Source organism: Schistocerca serialis, chromosome 4 (assembly GCF_023864345.2).
Source record: "Schistocerca serialis cubense isolate TAMUIC-IGC-003099 chromosome 4, iqSchSeri2.2, whole genome shotgun sequence".
Classification (NCBI taxonomy): Eukaryota; Metazoa; Arthropoda; class Insecta; order Orthoptera; family Acrididae; genus Schistocerca; species Schistocerca serialis.
Window position 1 is genome coordinate 662,852,450 of NC_064641.1, and position 24,479 is coordinate 662,876,928.

The following is a 24,479-nucleotide window of genomic DNA, read 5'->3' on the forward strand; positions in this document are numbered from 1 at the left end:
TGCTCGAGTGTCTGGAGGGGGCCATATTGAACATCTCTGAACTTGTTTTTGAGTGAAAAAAACCCTTTTTAAATACTCTTTGTAATGATGTATAACAGAAGGTTATATTATGTTTCTTTCATTAAATACACATTTTTAAAGATGTGGTATTCTTTTTGAATCACCCTGTATAAGCAAGACATTATATATGTTGAACCTGGACGATAGTGTACAGAAAAAACACTTGAACACTTGATGATTCCTGGTCGGTGTTTCAATCTAGTGAGTGATGTTAGAGGCCAACGGCCTTGCCGCAGTGGTAACAGCGGTTCCCGTCAGATCACCGAAGTTAAGCGCTGTCGGGCTGGGCGAGCACTTGGATGGGTGACCATCCGGGCTGCCGAGCGCTGTTGGCAAGCGTGGCGCACTCAGCTCTTGTGAGGCACACTGAGGAGCTACTTGATTGATACGTAGCGGCTCCGGTCTCGGAAACTCACATACGGCCGGCGGCTGCTCGGTACCGTTGGATCTTCATGGCCTGTTCGGGAGAAGTTCGGTTTAGTTTAGTTAGAGTGATGTTAGAGTGACATGAAGGAACGCGCAAGAGTGAATGCCATAAGCATTTACCGGCACTTTCTACTATTTTTGTTGTGAGACAAGAGGTTGTGTTTTATGCAGTGATTCTAAATATTACGAATTCTACATATTTAAGTGTTGTATAATATATTACAACTATTTGGAGAAAATTGTTAAATCTTCAGTTACAGAGTTTTGCGGTGAGTAAAATTCCGTATACTCGTCTTTTGAAAACTAGTTACATAAGACGTGGATACTAAAACCATAATTCGTCGGTTGTACGCCATCTTACACCCTGAGCAGAAAGTCCTTCATCATGGAAAATATACGTGCAGATAAACTGAGTTTCTTGATGTCTAAACACCTACCCTGAAAATGGAAATATGTATTAGTTTCCAGTAGTTTCTATTTCACAATGTATTTAGCTTGTAACTGGTTTTTGAAAATACTTAGGCTTAATTTGATTTTACTTGCTGAACATTGGCGTGTAGGGGACGAATTCAAATTTGGACAAAACATTTGTTCCTATGTAATGACCACGTAGTGCCTTGGAACATGTTTTCACATTTGGAAAAAACCTTACCTATATGGAGGAAATTTTGTAATTCCAGAAAAAAAACCGTAACACTTGCAGAGTAAATGCTGTCGTTTCAAAATGGACTAAGAAAATATATGAAACTTCAACTACAGAGCTGATAGAGGCGGAAGTCTGAAAATTATTTTCCCCTACTCCTTACTGCGTAAAAACACTGTTTTAAGCGCACGTTTTGCAAAGGATGATGATGTTTTGTTTGTGGGGCGCTTAACCGCGCGGTCATCACCGACCGTACAAAGTCCCTATTTTCACACAGTCCAATTTTTTTTACACAATACAATTTAGCGAATGTCACGAATCATGATGATGCTGATGATGATGATGACAACACAAACACCCTGTCATCCGGCAAAGAAAAATCCTCAACCCGGACGGTAATCGAAGCCAGGACCCCGTGATCCCGCGGCAGCAATGCTAGCCAGTAGACCAAGAGCTGCGAAAATCTGGCAAACGAGAATCATGATATTGAATGCATTCAAAAACATTCAAAAATACGTGTTTTTAAAATATCGCCTACTGCAAACCATGATGTATTTCGTTTTGTTATTCTTTACTCAAACATGTTCCGACACCCATGTGTCATTTTCAGCGGCTCCCGATTAAGTTCTGTAAAATTTTTGTAAATAGTTCATGGTTGTTTTTCTATTTTAGATCTAAAAGATACAGCAAGGACATTCTTATTTTGTTTTGATTATTCACTTGAAACTACATTAATTGCGAAGATTGGTTTGTACCGGCTGGCTTGCTTTTACGCCTTGTTGTGTTTTGACAGTATATCATTCGTAAAGTAGTCGGAAAAAATTGCTAAAAGAGGTATTTTTGGATGCATTTTCGAAAGTAGGAGCGGCGAATGTTCTTCACTTACCTTTTCCGTCGTATTGTTAAGAATATGCACCACTGCTCTTCTATAAAAAGTATTCAAAAACAACTCTTTTAGAAATTTCTTTAGACTATTGTGCAAATGGCATGTTCTCAACCCAAAAAACGGCAGACCTGTACAAATCTATTTTGCCAATTAATCTAGTTTCAGTGATGAATTAAACAAATAAAGCTGCATATTTTGTAATCTTCTGGGCATGCTGCATAACAAATGTCTTTCAAGGACAACATATGTTTATATAACCAGTTAAGCAGGTATGAATATTATTTTTATTTAAACTCCAGCCTTATTTCGGCTATACAGCCGTTCCTGACTTCCATGGAATATCATCGTTTCTGTTTCTGTCTATTTGTTACCGATTATATTTTACGTAAGCTTACCAATAAAAATCGGTTTCGTAGTATGTTCTGACTTTGGTCACAAATAAATCTAAGTCTGTAGTTGACATTTAAGTGACAGCAGTTGTGACAGATGATCAGCGATTTTGTTCTACATCTACATCTACATCTACATGACTACTCTGCAATTCACATTTAAGTGCTTGGCAGAGGGTTCATCGAACCACAATCATACTATATCTCTACCATTCCACTCCCGAACAGCGCGCGGGAAAAACGAACACCTAAACATTTCTGTTCGAGCTCTGATTTCTCTTATTTTATTTTGATGATCATTCCTACCTATGTAGGTTGGTAGGTTGCTGTTGCTGTCTATTTGTTTACTGATTATATTATTTCATTGTTATTCTGTTAGTAATGAGTTGTGTGTCACTTTCTGTCATTTCGTTAATAATGATCAGCAATAAACTTAATTTCATTTGAAAGTTTGTGACAGCAATTATGTAAGATGACTGGCAATATTGTATGGCCACGTCTGAACAAAATCCGCGTTACCAAAGTCAGCAGCATCTAAGTGGATCTCCACTATCATAGAGGTGAGGTACGCATAATCCGCCAGACAGGACGACCGCAGGTGTTTGACGAACGGACATCATGACGCCTCTACAGAGCCTTGTGGAACAAAGACGATTTGCTGTTAAGTCAGCTCACCTCCGATTTGAATGGGCGGCGTAAAGAACCCATATCTACCAGCTCTGTATGGAGACAAACGTACCGCGCAGACTTGAGCACTGACTCGTGTCGTTTTGCTGACACCTCGATACAGATCTCGAAAACTGACTTGACCTTACGAACACCGTCACTGGCCTACTGAACAGCGGTCCGCAGTTTCAGTTGCGTCGAGCTTATGGGAGAGTGAGAGTGTGAAGCTGTGGGTCCAGCGTCTCAACTAGGATGTTTCCAGGCACGAGATTGCCCAGTTACGGTCTGGGCCGAGCTATGTTGACATCGTCGCAATAGGACTAAAAACAGGTGCACGTTATGTTGACATTCCTGCAAACCATCTGTGTCCTCTCCTGGCATTAGAGTACCATTCATGGTGATATATTTCAACAGAATAGTCCGACGCGTCATCGCTCCTTGGTTACGCACAAATGGCTTCATGAACGTTCCAGTGAATTCACGGCTATGATTTGGCGACCGCGTCATTCGATCTTAACCCATCGAGAATTTGCGGGATGTTGCTAATACCCATGTACGCTCTAAGAACACAGCACACATGCGAACAGTTGTAGATAGCACTGAAAGGTACTTGGGTCAACATCTCTCGATAATGATTCCAGCTCCTCGTAGTAACCACGTAGAGACAGCATTTTGGATTGTAGAAGGTGGAGTAATTTTGATTTTCAGGTGTGTTGTGTGTGTTACCCCTCTCCTGAAAAATCCAATTTTTAGACCTTCTCTCCCTTAGGCGTTATCCGCCATCTTGGAAAGCCGCTAAGAGCGGGTAACGCACGAAGGGGAGAAAGTCTAAAACTTGGATTTTTCACAAGAGGGGTAATACATACAACATACCTGAAAATCAGAATTATCCACCTTCTGCGTCACAGTTCCTTTTTCAAAGCTGTCTCTAGTGGGCCCTAGAGCCCACGCCCCGATGTGTTACGGCAGTAACGAGGGCTCGCCCCGGAGTGACACGGTATTACGTTCGCATTCAGTGCTCCTCGATGACTTTTGGCCACTAAATGAATTTTTGGATCGCTGGATATACAGGGTGATTATAATTAAAGTTAAACTTTCAAACCGCTGTAGAAATAACACCACTGGTCAGTATGAGGTCAAATTGCAACGGAATATTATCGGAGAAGAAAAATAAATAGTTACAAAATGTAGCAACAGATGGCGCTGTAAGCATCATACTCTAATAGTGGTCGACTACAAATGACAAATGAATAATACAACAATGCCTAAGGTGTACGTTTGACGTTAAACAAACTGCACTACTCAGTGTGCGTGGGTATACAGGTGTGATACTGTTAGTTATGTAAGACCATTCATCACGGCAAGGTCATATCACATCGGATGGGAAAAATCGGTTTTTGTCATGAGGCCAAAAATCGCATAAAAAGCATCACTCACATCAGTTTTTAATTGTCCTGAGGCGAAAAACCGCATCAGTCACATCGATTTTTAACTGTTCCACAACTGATCAAAGTGTTTCTGGGTTCACGTTCAGAATGTATTGCGCAATGCGTGCCTTCAGTGCAGCTAAGTTTGCAATCGGAACACTGAACACAACATCTTTCTGATAACCCCACAGCCAGAAGTCACACGGATTAAGATCAGGTGATCGGGACGGCCAGGCTGTAGGGAAATGGCAGCTGATAATTGTAGCATTTCCGTAATAGCATTTCAGCAGCTGCTTAACTGGATTTACAACATGCGGAGGTGCGCCATCTTGCATAAAAATGATCCCCTCCACACTCCCATGCTGTTGGAGAGCTGGAATGACGTGGTTGCGCAAAAGACACTCATAGCGCTTACCAGTGACGGTAAAGTTAACAGGACCGGAAGCACCTGTCTCTTCGAAAAAAATACGGCTCTATGATGAATGATGCCGTAAACTCACACCACACAGTGGCATCTTCAGGATGAAGTGGTACTGGTTGATTTGCGTGTGGATTTTCCGTTGCCCATATTCCACAATTCTGTATATTGACAAATCCTGTCAGATGGAAGACCGGCCGCGGTGGTCTAGTGGTTTTAGGCGCTCAGTCCGGAACCGCGCGGCTGCTACGGTCGCAGGTTCGAATCCTGCCTCGGGCATGGATGTGTGTGATGTTCGTAGGTTAGTTAGGTTTAAGTCGTTCTAAGTTCTAGGGGACTGATGACCACAGATGTTAAGTCCCATAGTGCTTCAGAGCCATTTGAACCATTTGAACCATCAGATGGAAGTGGGCTTTGTCTGTCCACAAAATCTGCCACGGCCAATCATTGCCCACTTCCATGCGAGAAAGAAATTCTAAAGCAAAGGTCTCTCTTACTGGCTGGTCAACAGGAAGCAACTCGTGCACATGCGTAATTTTGAATGGATAGCAAAGAAGGATGTTTCGTAGGATTTTACGCACCGTGCTCAGGGTTATGTCATATGTTCGGGCAATTCTGCGTGCACTACACCAGTGCACACCACAACTCGTCTCCTCCTGCATTGCTGTGGCCACTGCTTCAACTGAAGTCGAATCAATTCGTTTTCTTCCTCTACCAGGTTGCACACCAAAAGAACCCGTTTTTTCGAATTTCCGAATCATTTTCTCCAGACCACGGCAGTCATCGGACCAACGCCGTTTTTTCAAACCCTTCAGTGTCCGGAACTTCTGTAGAGTGACGTGTGCACAGTCAGCATTCTTGTAATACAGCTTTACAAGCAGAGCGCTATCCTTCATTGAGACAGTCATGGCGAACGTCGCAGACACGAAAGAATGAAAACCCGTGTACCCGGCGTGTTTATACCAACTTCAGTGGGTCGCGCACATGACAGTTGTTTTCAAAAAAATGGCTCTGAGCACTATGGGACTTAACAGCTGTGGTCATCAGTCCCCTAGAACTTAGAACTACCTAAACCTAACTAACCTAAGGACATCACACACATCCATGCCCGAGGCAGGATTCGAACCTGCGACCGTAGCAGTCGCGCGGTTCCGGACTGCGCGCCTAGAACCGCGAGACCACCGCGGCCGGCAACAGGTGTTTTCATTTACGTATTCTGACACAAACAGCGCCATCTATTGATCAATTTTCACACTACGATATTCTGCCCACTGGTGTTATTTCTACAGCGTTTCGAAAATTTAACTTGAATTATAGTCACCCTGTACATTTAAGTACCGCACCTCCGAAATGTACGTCCAGTATCTTAATCACTGCGTCATCTCGGTCAGTCCCTCCTCAAGTTAGCTATCTCATTCAAGATTCGCTCTGCCTAAACATGAGATGAACGGTATTCTCGTGTGTGTTAGCCCAAGGGCTTATCCTACCTTTGGAGTATTCTGCAAAAAAAGACATTCGAACTCCTCTCAGGTTCAACCGATCAGTATCAGCAATGGTGGCCGAAAACTTTCGGCATAGGAAGTCACCCTCGTTCTGCCAACGGCCATGTCAAAGAGGCCGAAGGAGTAGACAGAGGACCAGGGCACTCTATTGTCCTTAGGGTGGGAAATTGCCTCAAAAGGCGGAAGAAACAGCAATGATCAACGGCATGAGAAACGGCAGTAGGAACCACTTCATTAAAGACACATAATGTTTAGTTTTTACAGAACACCCAAAAGACAGGATAAGCCCTTGGGTCAACACACAAGAGAATACCGTTGACCTAACGTTTAGGCAGAGCGAACCTTGAATGAGATAGCTAACTCGGGAAGGGACTGACCGAGGTGGCGCAGTGATTAAGGCCTGTAATTAAAAAAAACGTCACGATGATCTCTCCATTGGCAAAGGATTCTGAAATAGTCCCCCATTCGGATCTCCTGGATGGGACTGCTAAGGGGGAGGTGACCATGTCAAAAAGATTGGTCAACGAAAGGACAACGTTCTACAAGCCGGGGCGTGAAATGTCAGAAATTTGAAAGCGATAGGGAAGCTATAAAATCTGAAACGAGAAATGCAAAGGCTCAATCTAGATATTGTAGGGGTCAGTGGAGCGAAGTGGAAAAAAGACAAGGATTTCTGGCCAGATGAGTATAGGGTAAAATCAACAGCAGCAGAAAATGGTATAACAGGTGTAGGATTCGTTATGAATAGGAAGGTAGGGTAGAGGGTGTGTTACTGTGAACAGTTCAGTGACAGGGTTGTTCTTATCAGAATTGACAGCAAACCAACACCGACAACAATAGTTCAGGTATACACGCCGACGTCGCAAGCTGAAGACGAAGAGATAGAGAAAGTGTATGGGGCTATTGAAAGGGTTACTATCTAATAGTCATGGGGGACTAGAATGCAGTTGTAAGGGAAGGAGTAGAAGAAAAGGTTACAGGAGAATATGGGCTTGGGACAAGGAATGAGAGAGGAGAAAGACTGAGTTCTGTAACAAGTTTCAGCTAGTGATAGCTGATAACCTGTTCAAGAATCACAAGCGGAGGAGGTATACTTGGAAAAGGCCGGGTGATCCGGGAAGATTTCAGTTAGATCACGTCATGGTCAGACAGAGATTCCGAAATCAGATACTGGATTGTAAGTTGTTCCCAGGAGCAGATATAGACTGAGACCACAATATAGTAGTGACGAAGACTAGGCTGAAGTTTAAGACATTATTCAGAAAGAATCAATACGCAAAGAAGTGGAATACGGAAGTACTAAGGAATGACGAAATACGGTTGAAGTTCTTTAAGGCTATAGATACAGCAATAAGGAATAGGTCAGTAGGCAATACAGTTGAAGAGAAATGGACATCTGTAAAAAGGGCCATCACAGATGTTCATAAGGAAGACATAGGTACAAAGAAAGTAACTGCGAAGTAACCATGGGTCACAGAAGAAATACTTCAATTGATTGATGAAAGCAGGAAGTACAAAAATGTTCCGGGAAACTCACGGATACAGAAATACAAGTCGCTGCGGAATGAAATAAATAGGAAGTGCAGGGAAGCTAAGACGAAATGGCTGTAGGAAAAATGTGAAGACATCGAAAACGAAATAATTGTCGGAAGGACAGACTCAGCATACAGGAAAGTCGAAACAACCTTTGGTGACATTAAAAGCAACGGTGGTAACATTAAGAGAGCAACGGGAATTCCACTGTTATGTGCAGAGGAGAGACCGGATAGGTGGAAGGAATAAATTGAAAGCTTTTAGAAGAGATAGGGGACCCAGTATTAGAATCAGAATTTAAAAGAGTTTTGGACGACTTAAGGGCAAATAAGGCAGAAGGGATAGATAAAATTCCATCAGAATTTGTAAAATCATTGCGGGAAGTGGCAAAAAAACGACGATTCACCTTGGCGTGTAGTCTGTACGAGTCTGGAGACATACCATCTGACTTTCGTAAAAGCATCATCCACACAATTCCGAAGACGGCAAGAGCTGATAAGTGCGAAGATTATCGCACAATCAGCTTAACAGCTCATGCATCCAAGTAGCTTACAAGAATAATATACAGAAGAGTTGAAAAAAAAATTGTGCTAGATGACGATCAGTTTGGGTTTAGAAAAGGTAAAGGCACGAGAGAGGCAATTCTGACGTTGCGGTTGATAATGGAAGCAAAACTAATGAAAAATCAAGACACGTTCATAGCATTTGTCGACCTGGAAAAAGCCTTCGATGATGTAAAATGGTGCAAGATGTTCGAAATTCTGAGAAAAATAGGGGTAAGCTATAGGGAGAGACGGGTAATATACATGCAAGACCCAAGAGGGAACAGTAAGAGTGGACAACCAAGAACGAAGTGCTCAGATTAAAAAGGGTGTAGGACGCGGATGTAGTCTTTCACCCGCACTGTTCAATCAGTACATCGAAGAAGCAATGATCCAAATAAAAGAAAGGTTCAGGAGTGGAATTGAAATTCAAGGTGAAAGGGTATTAATGATACGATTCGCCGATGACATTGCTATCCTGAGTGATAGTGAAGAAGAATTACATGATCTGCTGAACGGAATGAACAATCTAATGAGTACAGAATATGGATTGAGAGTAAATCGGAAAAATACGAAGGTAATAAGAAGCAGTAGAAATGAGAGCAACGAGAAACTTAATATGAGGATCGATTGTCACGAAGTAGATGAAGTTAAGGAATTGTGCTACCTAGGCAGTAAAATAACGAGTGACGGACGGAGCAAGGAGGACATCAAAAGCAGACTAGCAATGGCAAAAAGGGCATTCCTGGTCAAGAGAAGTCTACTACCATCAAATATTGGCCTTAATTTGAGGAAGAAATTTCTGAGAATGTACGTCTGGAGTTCAGCATTGTATGGTTGTGAAACATGGACCGTGGGAAAACCGAAAGAGAAGCGAATCGAAGCATCTGAGATGTGGTGCTACAGACGAATGTTGAAAGTTTGGTGGACCGATAAGGTAAGGAATGAGGAGGTTCTGGGCAGAATCGGAGAGGAAAGGAATATGTGGAAAACACTGATAAGGAGAAGAGACAGGATGATAGTGAAACCTCCCCTTATAAAAATTAGTGAATTACTGTGCTGGTAAACCTCTTACGTTATTTGATTTTCAAACAGCTGAGAAGAACTGAACGTACTCAGACATTTCTCTCTTTACTTATTCTGATCAACACTAAACTGACACACAATATTTTTAGCGCAACGCAATCTTACTTTCAATAATCCCTACAAAAGAATGGCCCTGACTAATCATAACCTATACCTTTCATGAATCACTTACATCACAAAAATCTTCGTTACTCAAACTACTGCAATACAGCGTGCGCCAAAAATTCTAACTACTGATAGGCATAGTTAGCAAATGAAAGATTTTGATAGAGAACAAACAATGTATTTACCTTAATAATGTTCAAAAGTGATCTCATATATATATATATATATATATATACGAGGGCAGTTCAATAAGTAATGCAACACATTTTTTTCTGAAACAGGGGTTGTTTTATTCAGCATTGAAATACACCAGGTTATTCCCCAATCTTTTAGCTACACAACACTATTTTTCAACGTAATCTCCATTCAATGCTACAGCCTTACGCCACCTTGAAATGAGGGCCTGTATGCCTGCACGGTACCACTCCACTGGTCGATGTCGGAGCCAACGTCGTACTGCATCAATAACTTCTTCATCATCCGCGTAGTGCCTCCCACGGATTGCGTCCTTCATTGGGCCAAACATATGGAAATCCGACGGTGCGAGATCGGGGCTGTAGGGTGCATGAGGAAGAATAGTCCACTGAAGTTTTGTGAGCTCCTCTCGGGTGCGAAGACTTGTGTGAGGTCTTGCGTTGTCATGAAGAAGGAGAAGTTCGTTCAGATTTTTGTGCCTACGAACACGCTGAAGTCGTTTCTTCAATTTCTGAAGAGTAGCACAATACACTTCAGAGTTGATCGTTTGACCATGAGGAAGGACATCGAACAGAATAACCCCTTCAGCGTCCCAGAAGACTGTAACCATGACTTTACCGGCTGAGGGTATGGCTTTAAACTTTTTCTTGGTAGGGGAGTGGTTGTGGCGCCACTCCATTGATTGCCATTTTGTTTCAGGTTCGAAGCGATGAACCCATGTTTCATCGCCTGTAACAATCTTTGACAAGAAATTGTCACCCTCAGCCACATGACGAGCAAGCAATTCCGCACAGATGGTTCTCCTTTGCTCTTTATGGTGTTCGGTTAGACAACGAGGGACCCAGCGGGAACAAACCTTTGAATATCCCAACTGGTGAACAATTGTGACAGCACTACCAACAGAGATGTCAAGTTGAGCACTTAGTTGTTTGATTGTGATCCGTCGATCATCTCGAACGAGTGTGTTCGCACGCTCCGCCATTGCAGGAGTCACAGCTGTGCACGGCCGGCCCGCACGCGGGAGATCAGACAGTCTTGCTTGACCTTGCGGCGATGATGACACACGCTTTGCCCAACGACTCACCGTGCTTTTGCCCACTGCCAGATCACCGTAGACATTCTGCAAGAGCCTATGAATATCTGAGATGCCCTGGTTTTCCGCCAAAAGAAACTCGATCACTGCCCGTTACAGACGCCATTTTAACAGCTCCGTACAGCGCTGCCACCTGTCGGAAGTCAATGAAACTATATGAGACGAAGCAGGAATGTTTGAAAATATTCCACAAGAAATTTCCGGTTTTTTCAACCAAAATTGGCCGAGAAAAAAAAGTGTTGCATTACTTATTGAACTGCCCTCGTATATATATATCTCAGTTCATGATATCCAGTACTACAAATTTACTCTTTCTGATGGACACACGTCCAGATCGTCCGCTCTCAAAATTATGCCATCTCTCTTCCCACATCCACCACTGCTGGCGGCTCACCTCCAATTGCGCAACGCTATGCGCTGTTCACATCCAACTGCCCAACACTACAATAGCTAAAATTCCAACAATGCAAACCAGCCACAGACTGCACACAGCACAGTCAGTGACTTTCATACAGAGCGCTACGTGGCGTTACCAACATAGAAACCTAAACAGCCTACTTATAATAGGACATCTGTTAAGGCACGAGGGAATGACTTCCATGGTACTAGAGGGAACGGTAGAGGACAAAAACTATAGAGGAAGACAGAGATTGGAATACATCCAGCAAATAAATGAGGACGTAGGTTGTAAGTGCTACCCTAAGAGATGAGATTGGCACAAGAGAGGAATTCGTGGTGGTCCGCATCAAACCATCCAGAAGACTAATGACTCAAAAAAAATCTAATTCCCGTCAAATTTTCGTTCTCTTTTATATTTCCTATCGTATTTTCAGTTTTCATCCCTTCCGATCATTGCTGTTGCGTTACTGATGGCAGATACGTCTTCATTCTAGGGTCATCGCAAGCTTAGTCAGAACAGGACAACCACACAATTCATTGATGTGACAGAAGACACGGGACAGCGATATGCACATATACGCAAGGCGGTAGTGTCGCGTACACGAGGTATAAAAGGGCAGTGCATGGGCGGGGCTGTTATTTGCACTCAGGTGATTCGTGTGAAAAGGTTTCCGACGAGATTATGGCCGCACGACGGGAATTAACAGACTTTGAACGCAGAATGGTAGTTGGAGCTAGACACCTCAGATATTCCATCTCGGAAATCGTCATGGAATTCAACATTCCGAGATCCACAGTGTCAAGAGTGTGCTGAGAATAACAAATTTCAGGCGTTACCCCTCACGAGGTACATCACAGTGGCCGGCGGTCTTCACTTAACGACCGAGAGCTGCGGCGTTTGCATATATTTGTTAGTGCTGACCCACAAGCAACACTCCGTGAAATAACCGCAGAAATGAATGTGGAACGTACGACGAATGTATCCGTTAGGACAGCGCGGCGAAATTAGGCATTAATGGGCTACGGCAGCAGACGACCGACGCGAGTGCCTATGCTAACAGAACGACGTCGTCTGCGGCTGCTCTCCTGGGCTCGTCACCATGTCGGCTGGACCCTAGACGACTGGAAAACCGTGGCTTGGTCAGATGAGTCCCGATTTCAGTTGGTAAGAGATAATGACAAGATTAGAGTGTGGCGCAGACCCCACGGGGCCATGGACCCAAGTTATCAACTAGGCACTGTGCAAGCTGGTGGTGGTTCCATAATGGTGTGCGCTGTGTTTATTTGGAATGGATTGGGTCCTCTGGTTGAACTGAACCGGACTGGAAAAGGTTATATTCGAGTACCTGGAGACCTGGATTTCATGTTCCCAAACAACAATGCAATATTTATGGATGTCAATGCGCCATGTCACTGGGTCACAATTGTTCGCGATTTGTTTGAAGAACATTCTGGATAATTCGAGCACATGATTTGACCACCTAGATCGCCCGACATCATTCCCATAGAACATTTCAGGGACGTAATCGAGATGTAACTTCGTGCACAAAATACTGCAACGGCAATACTTTCGCAGTTATGGGCGGTTGTAGAGGCTCAGTATTTCTGCAGAGGACTTAAAACTACTTTTTGAGTCCCTGCCACGTCGAGCTGATGCACAAAGTCGGGAAAAGGGATTTCCGACATGATATTAGGAGGCATCTCATGGCATTTGTAACCTCAGTGAAATACTCCTGAAACAGAAGAAATTTCGTCCATACATTTGAACTAAACGAAACTGGAGATAAATGATCAGATTTATGGGAGAAGTTCATCCACAGAGCCCCAAAACATGTTGTTTCTCTCTGTATTTTGGCAGGAGGCAGTATGGCATGGCACGAAACAAGAATAAATTGTGAAGTAAATATGAGCTCTAATATGGATATCTTAAGAGCGGTGAACACTTGTTCTGTAGAAGAGGTGTGTTACAGGAGCGAAGATGGACAACATCTACATCTACATGGATACTCTGCAAATCACATTTAAGTGCCTGGCAGAGGGTTCATCGAACCACCGTCACAATTCTCTATTATTTCAATCTCGTATAGCGCGCGGAAAGAATGAAGACCTATATACACTCCTGGAAATTGAAATAAGAACACCGTGAATTCATTGTCCCAGGAAGGGGAAACTTTATTGACACATTCCTGGGGTCAGATACATCACATGATCACACTGACAGAACCACAGGCACATAGACACAGGCAACAGAGCATGCACAATGTCGGCACTAGTACAGTGTATATCCACCTTTCGCAGCAATGCAGGCTGCTATTCCCATGGAGACGATCGTAGAGATGCTGGATGTAGTCCTGTGGAACGGCTTGCCATGCCATTTCCACCTGGCGCCTCAGTTGGACCAGCGTTCGTGCTGGACGTGCAGACCGCGTGAGACGACGCTTCATCCAGTCCCAAACATGCTCAATGGGGGACAGATCCGGAGATCTTGCTGGCCAGGGTAGTTGACTTACACCTTCTAGAGCACGTTGGGTGGCACAGGATACATGCGGACGTGCATTGTCCTGTTGGAACAGCAAGTTCCCTTGCCGGTCTAGGAATGGTAGAACGATGGGTTCGATGACGGTTTGGATGTACCGTGCACTATTCAGTGTCCCTTCGACGATCACCTGTGGTGTACGGCCAGTGTAGGAGATCGCTCCCCACACCATGATGCCGGGTGTTGGCCCTGTGTGCCTCGGTCGTATGCAGTCCTGATTGTGGCGCTCACCTGCACGGCGCCAAACACGCATACGACCATCATTGGCACCAAGGCAGAAGCGACTCTCATCGCTGAAGACGACACGTCTCCATTCGTCCCTCCATTTACGCCTGTCGCGACACCACTGGAGGCGGGCTGCACGATGTTGGGGCGTGAGCGGAAGACGGCCTAACGGTGTGCGGGACCGTAGCCCAGCTTCATGGAGACGGTTGCGAATGGTCCTCGCCGATACCCCAGGAGCAACAGTGTCCCTAATTTGCTGGGAAGTGGCGGTGCGGTCCCCTACAGCACTGTGTAGGATCCTACGGTCTTGGCGTGCATCCGTGCGTCGCTGCGGTCCGGTCCCAGGTCGACGGGCACGTGCACCTTCCGTCGACCACTGGCGACAACATCGATGTACTGTGGAGACCTCACGCCCCACGTGTTGAGCAATTCGGCGGTACGTCCACCCGGCCTCCCGCATGCCCACTATACGCCCTCGCTCAAAGTCCGTCAACTGCACATACGGTTCACGTCCACGCTGTCGCGGCATGCTACCAGTGTTAAAGACTGCGATGGAGCTCCGTATGCCACGGCAAACTGGCTGACACTGACGGCGGCGGTGCACAAATGCTGCGCAGCTAGCGCCATTCGACGGCCAACACCGCGGTTCCTGGTGTGTCCGCTGTGCCGTGCGTGTGATCATTGCTTGTACAGCCCTCTCGCAGTGTCCGGAGCAAGTATGGTGGGTCTGACACACTGGTGTCAATGTGTTCTTTTTTCCATTTCCAGGAGTGTATTTCCGTACGAGCTCTAATTTCCCTTATTTTATCTTTGTGATCGTTCCTCCCTATGTAGGCCGGTGTCAACAAAATATTTTCGCATTCGGTGGAGAAAGTTGGTGATTGGAATTTCGTGAGAAGATACCGTCGCAACGAAAAACGCCTTTCTTTTAATGATTTCCAGCCCAAATCCTGTATCATTTCTGTGACACTCTCTCCCATATTTCGCGATAGTACAAAACGTGCTGCCTTCCTTTGAACTGTTTCAATATAGTCCGTCAGTCCTATCTGGTAAGGATCCCGCACCGCGCAGCAGTATTCTAAGATGGTTCAAATGGCTCTGAGCACTATAGGACTCAACTGCTGTCGTCATTAGTCCCCTAGAACTTAGAACTACTTAAACCTAACTAACGTAAGGACATCACACACACCCATGCCCGAGGCAGGATTCGAACCTGCGACCGTAGCAGCAGCGCGGCTCCGGACTGGAGCGCCTAGAACCGCACGGCCACCGCGGCCGGCAGTATTCTAAGAGGACGGACAATCGAAGTGTAGGCAGTCTCCTTAGTAGGTCTGTTACATTTCTTAAGTGTCCTGCCAATAAAACGCAGTCTTTGGTTAGCCTTCCCCACAACATTTTCTATGTGTTCCTTCGAGTTTATGTTGTTCGTAATTGTAATACCTAGGTATTTAGTTGAATTTACGGCTTTTAGATTAAACTGATTTATCGTGTAACCGAAGTTTAATGAGTTCCTTTTAGCACGCATGTGGATGACCTCACACTTTTCGTTATTCTGGGCCAACTACCACTTTTCGCACCATTCAGATATTTTTTCTAATTCGTTTTGCAGTTTGTTTTGATCTTCTGATGACTTTATTAGTCGATAAACGACAGCGTCATCTGCAAACAACGGAAGACGGATGCTCAGATTATCTCCCAAATCGTTTATATAAATAAGAAACAGCAAAGGGCCTATAATACTACCTTGGGGAACACCAGAAATCACTTCTGTTTTGCTCGATGACTTTCCGTCAGTTACTATGAACTCTGACCTCTCTGACAGGAAATCACAAATCCAGTCACATAACTGAGACGATATTCCATAAGCACGCAATTTCACTACAAGTCGCGTTTGTGGTACAGTGTCAAAAGCTTTCCGGAAATCCAGAAATACGGAATCGATCTGAAATTCCTTGTCAATACCACTCAACACTTCATGTGAATAAAGAGATAGTTGTGTTTCATAGGATCGATGTTTTCTAAACCCATGTTGACTAGTGATGCTGATAGTTTTTTTTTTTTTTTTTTTTTTTTTTTTTTTTTTACTGCCCCTCAAAATGTGGAATGTGTAAAGCAAAGACTTTGCTGCAGAAGAGATCTGTTTCCCATTATTGAAACTAATGGAATGGTCACAGCTCTTAAGGAGTGCATTTCAAACCCCAAGTTTACCAAAGTTTTTCGAATGATCGTTCCCGCCATATCCCTGAATATTGACCATTCGTCTTCAAGGACATCCTGTACAGAAGCATGGGAAAGAATACTGAGGATCGCTTGGATAATGATCAATTTGGCTTTTGGAAAGGTAAAGGCACCAGAGAGGCAATTCTAACGTTGCGACTGTTAATGGGAACAAGACTAAAGAAAAGTCAATACGCGTTCGAAGGTTTTTTCGAGCTGAAAAACAGTTCGAAAATGTAAAATAGTGCAGAATGTTCGAAATTCTGAGAAAAATAGGAGTAACATATAGGGAAAGACGGATAATTCAATCTGTACTAGAACCAAGAGCGAAAATTCTGAATAAAAAAACAGGGGTATGCTATAGGGAGAGACGGGTAATATACAATATGTACAAGAGCCAAGAGGGAATAACAAGAGTGAACTACCAAGAACGAACTGCTCGGATTAAAAAGGATGTAAGACAAGGCTGTTGTCTTTCGTCCCTGCTGTTAAATCTGTACGTCGAAGAAGCAATGAGAGAAATAAAAGAAAGGCTCAGGTGTGGCATTAAAATTCAAGGTGAAAGGATGCCAATGGAAAGAATCGCAGATGACGTTGGTATCCTGTATGATAGTGAAGAAGAATTATATCATCTGCTGAATGGAATGAACTTTTTAATGAGTACAGAATATGGAATGATAGTGCGAGGTGCCGGGGCTAGCAGTGTACTTAACACTAAATTCTTCTAGAATCTACATATATAAATGATGCTCTAAGCCCCCCTATTCTAACTCCGACTTTTGCTGTTGCACATGGATTAAAAAATATACGCGAACTGACTGTAATCAACCCTGCAAGTGGAGTAGAAAAGAGTTTGGCACCTGCAATAACTTAATTTGATAAATAAGTTAAATAAAGGAAGGTTTCATTAACGTAGTGGAAATGATAGGGTTGCTCTACTGATTAACAGAATGAAAGTTCTGTCCAAAATAACAATATGATTTATTAAGACTAAACACAAAATAATATACAAAAACACATGAAACATTTATAATACATCAAATTGGCTCAAATTGGATACTCAAACAAACGCTGTGAAGGTGAAGTTGTCCCTAAACTAGATTGTGAGGTTTATGACGAAGTGGTATGTGGAGCCAATTCCTTGCCACTCAAATCTTAAGAGAGACACACAGCTATCCCAACATTAATTGCTGCTACCCAAGACAGAACAAAGTTAGAAAAAGACGAACAGGCGCGCTCTGCTGAGCTCTGATTATCACCTGGGAAAATCCCTATCTGCCGGTGCTGCGGACATACATTACCAAACTGTCTTCTTAACTGCCAGAACACGATCTGGCGTACCGGAGGCGATGGCTGGTTGCTTCGACGTCCTGTCATGGTGATGACAATGTCGCGAGTATAGCCTGAAACGAATTATCCTGGTTTGGTTGTTCCAGACTTCCTAGCAATACAAATGCGCCTCTGAGGGAGACGAAGAAGGCTCCCCACACAATCACTGATGGTACAGTGATTGATTTTAACAAGCGAAGTCACACTGTAACTACGATACAGTCAACTTTAGCCAAAACTGCTCAAGACAGACAACTTAGGCCGCTTGTACGCAGAACGCTCAATTGCCAACTGTATTCGGAAAGTTACATTGAAGTCGAAACTTCAGCAACTTCGTCAAACAGTTACAATTAAATAAAAGTACATTAGACAGCCAACAGAAAGCAGGCTGTCCAGAGCAGCGAGAGCTCAGTCTTGTAACCTACTCAGACCGACAGGCGAGAGCCGACTACCCCTGAGCACCCGTACAGGCCGAACCCAGAACATTCCCGCCCCCACGACAGTGGCCGTCGTTAAACGTTCCAATCAGCAACTCGAAAACCGGCGAAAAATTCCACTCTATTGCCGGAGCACTACCATTCCACCAATGGAGATTCTTGGCGCCAATTTCTGCGCTGAGTTTGCTACGTCACTGAGCTATGCCCTGAGCAAGCCAATCACAGTTACTATTTTGCAGAAAGCGCGGGAATTTTCCCGCCACAACTGCCTGGGTAGACAAGTCATTCCCACGCCTCGCTGGTAGCCCGCCAGAAAGTGTTTTCGTTAAGTTTCTGCGAAGTAACGGAACCTCTAGCCCAGACGCTACTTCAGGCCCCTCCACGCGAGTCTTTTGACAATGTCGGCGTCTGGAAAGCATTCACTCGACTCCCTCACACCCGTCGGCTTACCCTTTCAAAATCAGCAGAGCCCGCCTGTCACCGGACCACCCAGGTGATGAGAGACGCTGCGTGGGAAGTCCGCATGTGAAGGAATAGCAACTTTCCACCGCATGCAATTAGAGAGGAGAATCGTAAGATAGAAATATGAAAGGGGGCTCATGCCACCTCTCATTGCCCCTACGCCATTTTAGATTGTAATTGGTGAGCGGTTGGCTCACTTAGGAGCAAGATAGTGAGTCAATCGCCCAAGAACAATCTTGCAAACTGACTCCACATGCCGCACTCTATAAAGAAAATCACTGCAACTGAAAAATGCAGCTCATAGAGGGATGATTATTTATGATGTAGCCAACTTCACCTTCTTAATATGGAACTCTAACACTCACATCACACATCCATACCCAGGGAGCCCCTTCCAAACACCGATTCACACAGACATTCACGCTCTAAATATGGCCCGGGCATGTGAGCCAAATATGGAGCAGTTTATTCTTTACAATCAGAGTTGGAGTGCTCCACAATTAAATGCCCAAGATGTTACAACAATTTGTATCATTAAACTAACCTGAACTCACTCACACATGATACTATTTAAGTTAACAATCTCTTTGTGAGCTTTCAGAATCTAATTACAACCTCCCATTCATTCTGTCTCCCTGCAGCAAGAATAACCTTTACAAAATGTTCCCTGAACTGATGGTCCATTCACAATGACAGTGGTGGTATCTGCTTCAGTTTATGGGGACTTCAGGCACACTGTTTGCATACACACAACAATAAATACAAAATACAAAAAAAAACAACATGGTGTGGAGAACAATACAGTTATTTGTAATTTGTGCGCCCTACTCTATCACTTACATAAGAATTACAGTGTAAAACACAAACACATATAAGGTATAACATACATTACAAAAACAACACTAGAGAAAGAAATTTAAGAAAAAAAAACAAGGTTCATGAGGCATCAAATTGTGCGTGCACATTGCACAATGTTCACGACTGTGCTGAGAAAGAGGCACTAAATCACATTGTTAGAAATATTCGAAGCACTTCACAAATTTCACAGTACTGACATCACATTGTTGCAACAGCAATAGGGTGTGCTGGAGCATCTGCAGTACTCTGTTGAGATTGCAGCAAGACCCACGGATATGATCACGGCAGTACGGTAGGAAGACACAGTGATAGGCTCTCCTCACGTCGATTAATTGTCTCTGAGGTCTACTTGTTGGGATACATCACTAGTCTAGGTCTCTTCTCTCGCTGGACAGTACTTTACGTTTCCCAATATTGCAGTTCGACGAGGGATGATGGCACGTGGAGTGACTCCACAGGTGTGTGAGGTCATCCATACAGGATCGAACTAGCAGCGACGATTGCTACAACTGCTCTCTAATAGAGAGGAGAAGTTAGAAATGAGACAATTCATTTGTTAGAGTTTGTGGCACGATACTGCTTTGTGTATGCAGATCGGCCAATGCTAGTGAGTTGTATAAACCCAAACAGGTGAGTATATAGGGTCCCTTTCTGTCCTGAGGCACATGAGACGCCGGTTATGACGCCATATATGATCTTCGTGTACTCACGACAACGTGGTCTGCCGCAGGGAATCCCTCCAAACGGCTGCCGTGTCCGGAGAGCTAGCTGGCTGTCGTGTGTGGGTCACATGTCTGAGTCAACGGCCAGCCTCACTTTCGCTTGTGGCCCGGCAAGGGCTGTCTGCCGCCTAATCCCTCAGGTATACGGCCCGGTGACTGTCAGCTTGTAGGATCGGATGCTCTCGTGCCCTTCACGTCAGGTGGCGCGCTGACGCTCTCCTTCTTGCAGGTAGCCGATGACCTCTTGTTTTTGCTCCGGCTGGCCTCTGCATTGCCACGATACCCATCATCTGCACAATTCTGACAAAAATCTTATGCCTAACTTTTTCCCATGACCTTCTATGTTATAATAAATTTACATAACGACACATTGATGGTCTGTCTTTTCAGACACTCTTATTTTACTTTTATAGTTATTAATCTATGGCTATCATTATAACAAAATCTTGGTGTATCTAATCTAGACATGGAAATGATTTATCTTGATATTTATGTAGAGACCGATCTCACTATTGTATATGGTGTGTGACAACTGATGCTATGTATTGGATGAACAACTAAATGTGCGGGCCCGCACTAATATTACTATTAATTATATAGATCGACAGTAGACATGCTCAAGAATTAACTACCATTTGCCAACGATCTACATTCTATGTCTTTTAATTAAATTATGTTGTTATGGAGGTCTAAGTTTTACTGTGCTATAAAGAACATGCAACTTCTACTTTCGCTCGCCCGTCGTCCCTCCATCTCGGGTCTGTGGTTTGGTGACCTGAAAAATAGCATCCCAACAGGCGCGCGCCAAACACTTATGGTAGAAAACCGCCACAATATTAAGGATCTAGTTATTGTAAAATCCTAAAGTTTAATTTATCCTAGTATATGGTACTCTCTCTATTTTTTATTTTTTTTATTTTTTTTTTTTTACCTTATACAACACTCATACATAATTCCGGTTCCGCTGAGATATCTCGCTGCTCGCCGCTATTGACGATAGTGATGTGCGCGCCGTACGACATGGCCTCCGAGTTCTCACTACGCCTCACTGAAACTCCAGAGACTGGGTTAGCCATGGCTATACAAGACAATAAATTTATAGTTGCAACTTCTTTTTCTATGTTATGCAGTATTCGCGATCAAAGCACACCTTTCCAGAGGCAATGTAATATGACCAAGCCAGGACTGGTTCCTGTTGAGGATTCCGTCGCCCACCAGACACCAGCTACACAGTATGTCGCGAATTTCCAAGTATAATTCCTTGGTTATTCATCTGTGACAGTCACAAGCAGCACGCTAAATCCCCAACCAGCACATTGGCATGGTAGGCTTTACGCCCGCATTTCTACCGTCTAGGCCCTAGGGCACCATTGGAGTCAAACGCTCACAGGTTCACCCTGACTTGCAAGACAACGATGCTGGCGCATCACTGTAAAAACTATACTGCCCATGTTCATCCTCGAAATCACGCAATATACCACAATCTTGCAGTGCACTGACGCGTGCCTGCAAGCATTGGTATGAACGTCTCACGAACTGGTTGTGGCCGCTATGGAGCGTATCACGACTTCTCAGAACGCTTCTAAGAGCACGTTCTTGTATGCGCCCGTTTGTGCGACATCTCCTCACTCATCATTATCCCTCAACATGGACACCAGACAGGAAAGGACTAAAACATTGCTCATGGAAAGATAGTGTCTCCTACTCCACCGACATTGGAAATCGCGAACAGAAACAAAAAATGGATAGCAGCAGTAAATTCTTATGCGAGACAACGCAGCGTGTTAATACTTTAGCAATCTTAATCTATTAATGCAACGATTATCGTTCCCCGAAGAAAGGTTCATATATTTGCCTATTCTACTGTGTACACCACTTACACTACTACTATAGCAAGGTTCATGTATTTGCCCATTCTACTATGTACACCACTTACACTACTACTATTCCACGAACTCCTTTATGTGAGAGATGTGGTGGAGTCCTATGGACTTCTTTCCTTTCAGCGTCTCCAATTCATAAGCATTGTGGTGAGCTGCTCTCCTTATACGGTACGGGCCGTTGTAAACAGAATAGAATTTTTGGCATTTCATTTTTTGTTTGTTCGAAAGTCGGAAAGACTTCACGAGCACCTTTTGTCCAATTTGGAAGTGTCGTAGACGAGCTCCCCTGTCGGCACGTCTCTTCCTGACCTCTGCTGCAGCCCGTATCCTCTTGAGAGCCAAATCCACTATGGCTTGGTGCTGCGTTCGCGCCCTTGGTGGGAAGTTTACGACCTCGGTTATCAAGTCCTTAGGAATCCGGTTTTTCAGTACTGTAATGGGTGCCAATTTTGTTATTCCATGGGGTGCCTCATTGATCACCTCCTGGAAGTCTTTAAGGAAAACGTCCCATGCCGTGTGCTGTTTGTTACAGTACAACTTACACAAGTTTCCGAGTTCCTTAATAACCTGTCCTGCAGCATTCGAGCTCGGATGGTGTGAAGATATAAAAATGGGATTAATTTTACATCCACGCAACGTCTCCTTTCCATGTTTTTGACTTAAACTGTGGCCCGTTATCAGAAATAATTTTACTCACATGACCAACCTGTGGTAGGAAATCACGGATTAGGGCTCGTGATACAGTTCGTCCTGTCGCCCTCTTCAGTGGCGTAAAGGTAACGTATTTGGACGTTAGTTCAACAAACACTAATACGTATGTATATCCTCTTCTTGTTCTTGGCAAAGGTCTCATCAAATCTGTTGCTGCTAATTGTCTTAATTTGGCCGGTACGATTGGGTATAATGGTGCCTGCAAGCTCACAGTGGTGTGCTTAGCCTTTTGGCAGTCTTTACACACCGACAGTACCCTCGGAATTCGATGCTCCATGTTTCGAAAGTAACACATGGTCCTTAGCTTGAGATTGCACTTGCGTGGTCCGAAGTGTCCATAGCTGAGGTGAGTATGCCATATAACCTTGTTTATTAGGTGTTCAGGGATGCATACCCCCCATTCAGTGTCACTGGCATAATTTCGGTGGAAAATTATGCCTTTCCGCAAGAGGTAGAACTGCCTGATGGTGGCGTGTCTTCTGTCTATCCATTTCTGTTTCAATAACACTAGGGCAGGGTCCTTGTATTGCTCCTTCTTGATGTCCTGCATACTACAGGTAACAAAATTTTCAAAGGCTACTTTCTGCATATAGAAAAGGCAGTAGTGATTTTCCTCCAGATCTTCTTCCACGTTGTTCTCAAATCCGATCGGTGACCGTGATAAGGCGTCTGCAATAATGTTCTGACTGCCGGGAATATATTCTATCGAAAAGTTGTACTGCTGCAGATATGATGCCCACCTAATGAGCCGCCTGTGATTAAGCTTTGCAGTCATCAGGAACTCGAGTGCCTTGTGGTCTGTCTAGACCCTCGTCTTGCGACCAAACAGAAGGTATCTGAATTTTTCAAACGCCCATACAATAGCCAGCGCCTCTAACTCGGTTACTGAGTAATTCCTCTCACTCTTGGCTAGTACTCTGCTACCAAACGCAATTGTCTTCCACACCCTGTTTCCTTCATGTACATAGTCTTGGAACACCATGACACCCAGACCTGAGTATGAACTGTCCGTTACTATGCAAAGCTCTTCTGCTAAATTAGGATGTGAGAGGATCGGTGCTTGTAATAATGCGAATTTTAATGCTTTCCATTCGGATTCAGCCGCCTCATCCTATTCCCAAGGAATCTTCTTTCCTGTAAGTTGATGCAACCTAGGACTGCTCTGAGTTTTGACATGTATAAAGCGGTTGTAGAAATTTATGATCCCCAAGAACCCCCTTAACTGCTTCTTTGTCGTAGGAATGGGAAACTTTTCAATCGCTTCGATCTTTTCGGGATTTGGCGCAATGCCCTCACCCGTGATGATATGTCCTAGAAATTTGACAGAGGACGTCCCAAAATTCGATTTTTCGATATTGATAGTCACTCTGCATTCCTTGAATGTCGCAAGGAGTTCACCGAGGACCGCATTGTGCTCTCCCCAAGATTTCTCCGCGATCAGCAAATCGTCCACATAGCTGGTGACATGACATTTCAAATTATCACTTAGTATGCCGTCCAGCCCCCGAATGAATGCGGCAGACGAAATGTTCAAACCAAATGGGAGACGACGAAACCGGTAACATCTTCCAAATGCTAAAAAGGCTGTGTACTGTCTGCAATTTGGATGGAGCTCGATCCGCCAGAAACTCGATTTTAGATCAACTGATGAGAAGATTGATATTCCATGGAAGTTTTGTAAGAGTTCCTCTAATCGTTCCGGTCTGCCTGTTTCGGGTTCTATTATGGT

At 44.1% G+C, this 24,479-nt stretch overlaps 1 pseudogene; it reads left to right on the forward strand.

Moving 5' to 3' along the window:
- Positions 1-277: 277 nt before the first annotated feature.
- LOC126475882 (5S ribosomal RNA) lies at positions 278-395 on the forward strand (annotated as a pseudogene).
- The last annotated feature ends 24,084 nt before the right edge of the window (positions 396-24,479 follow it).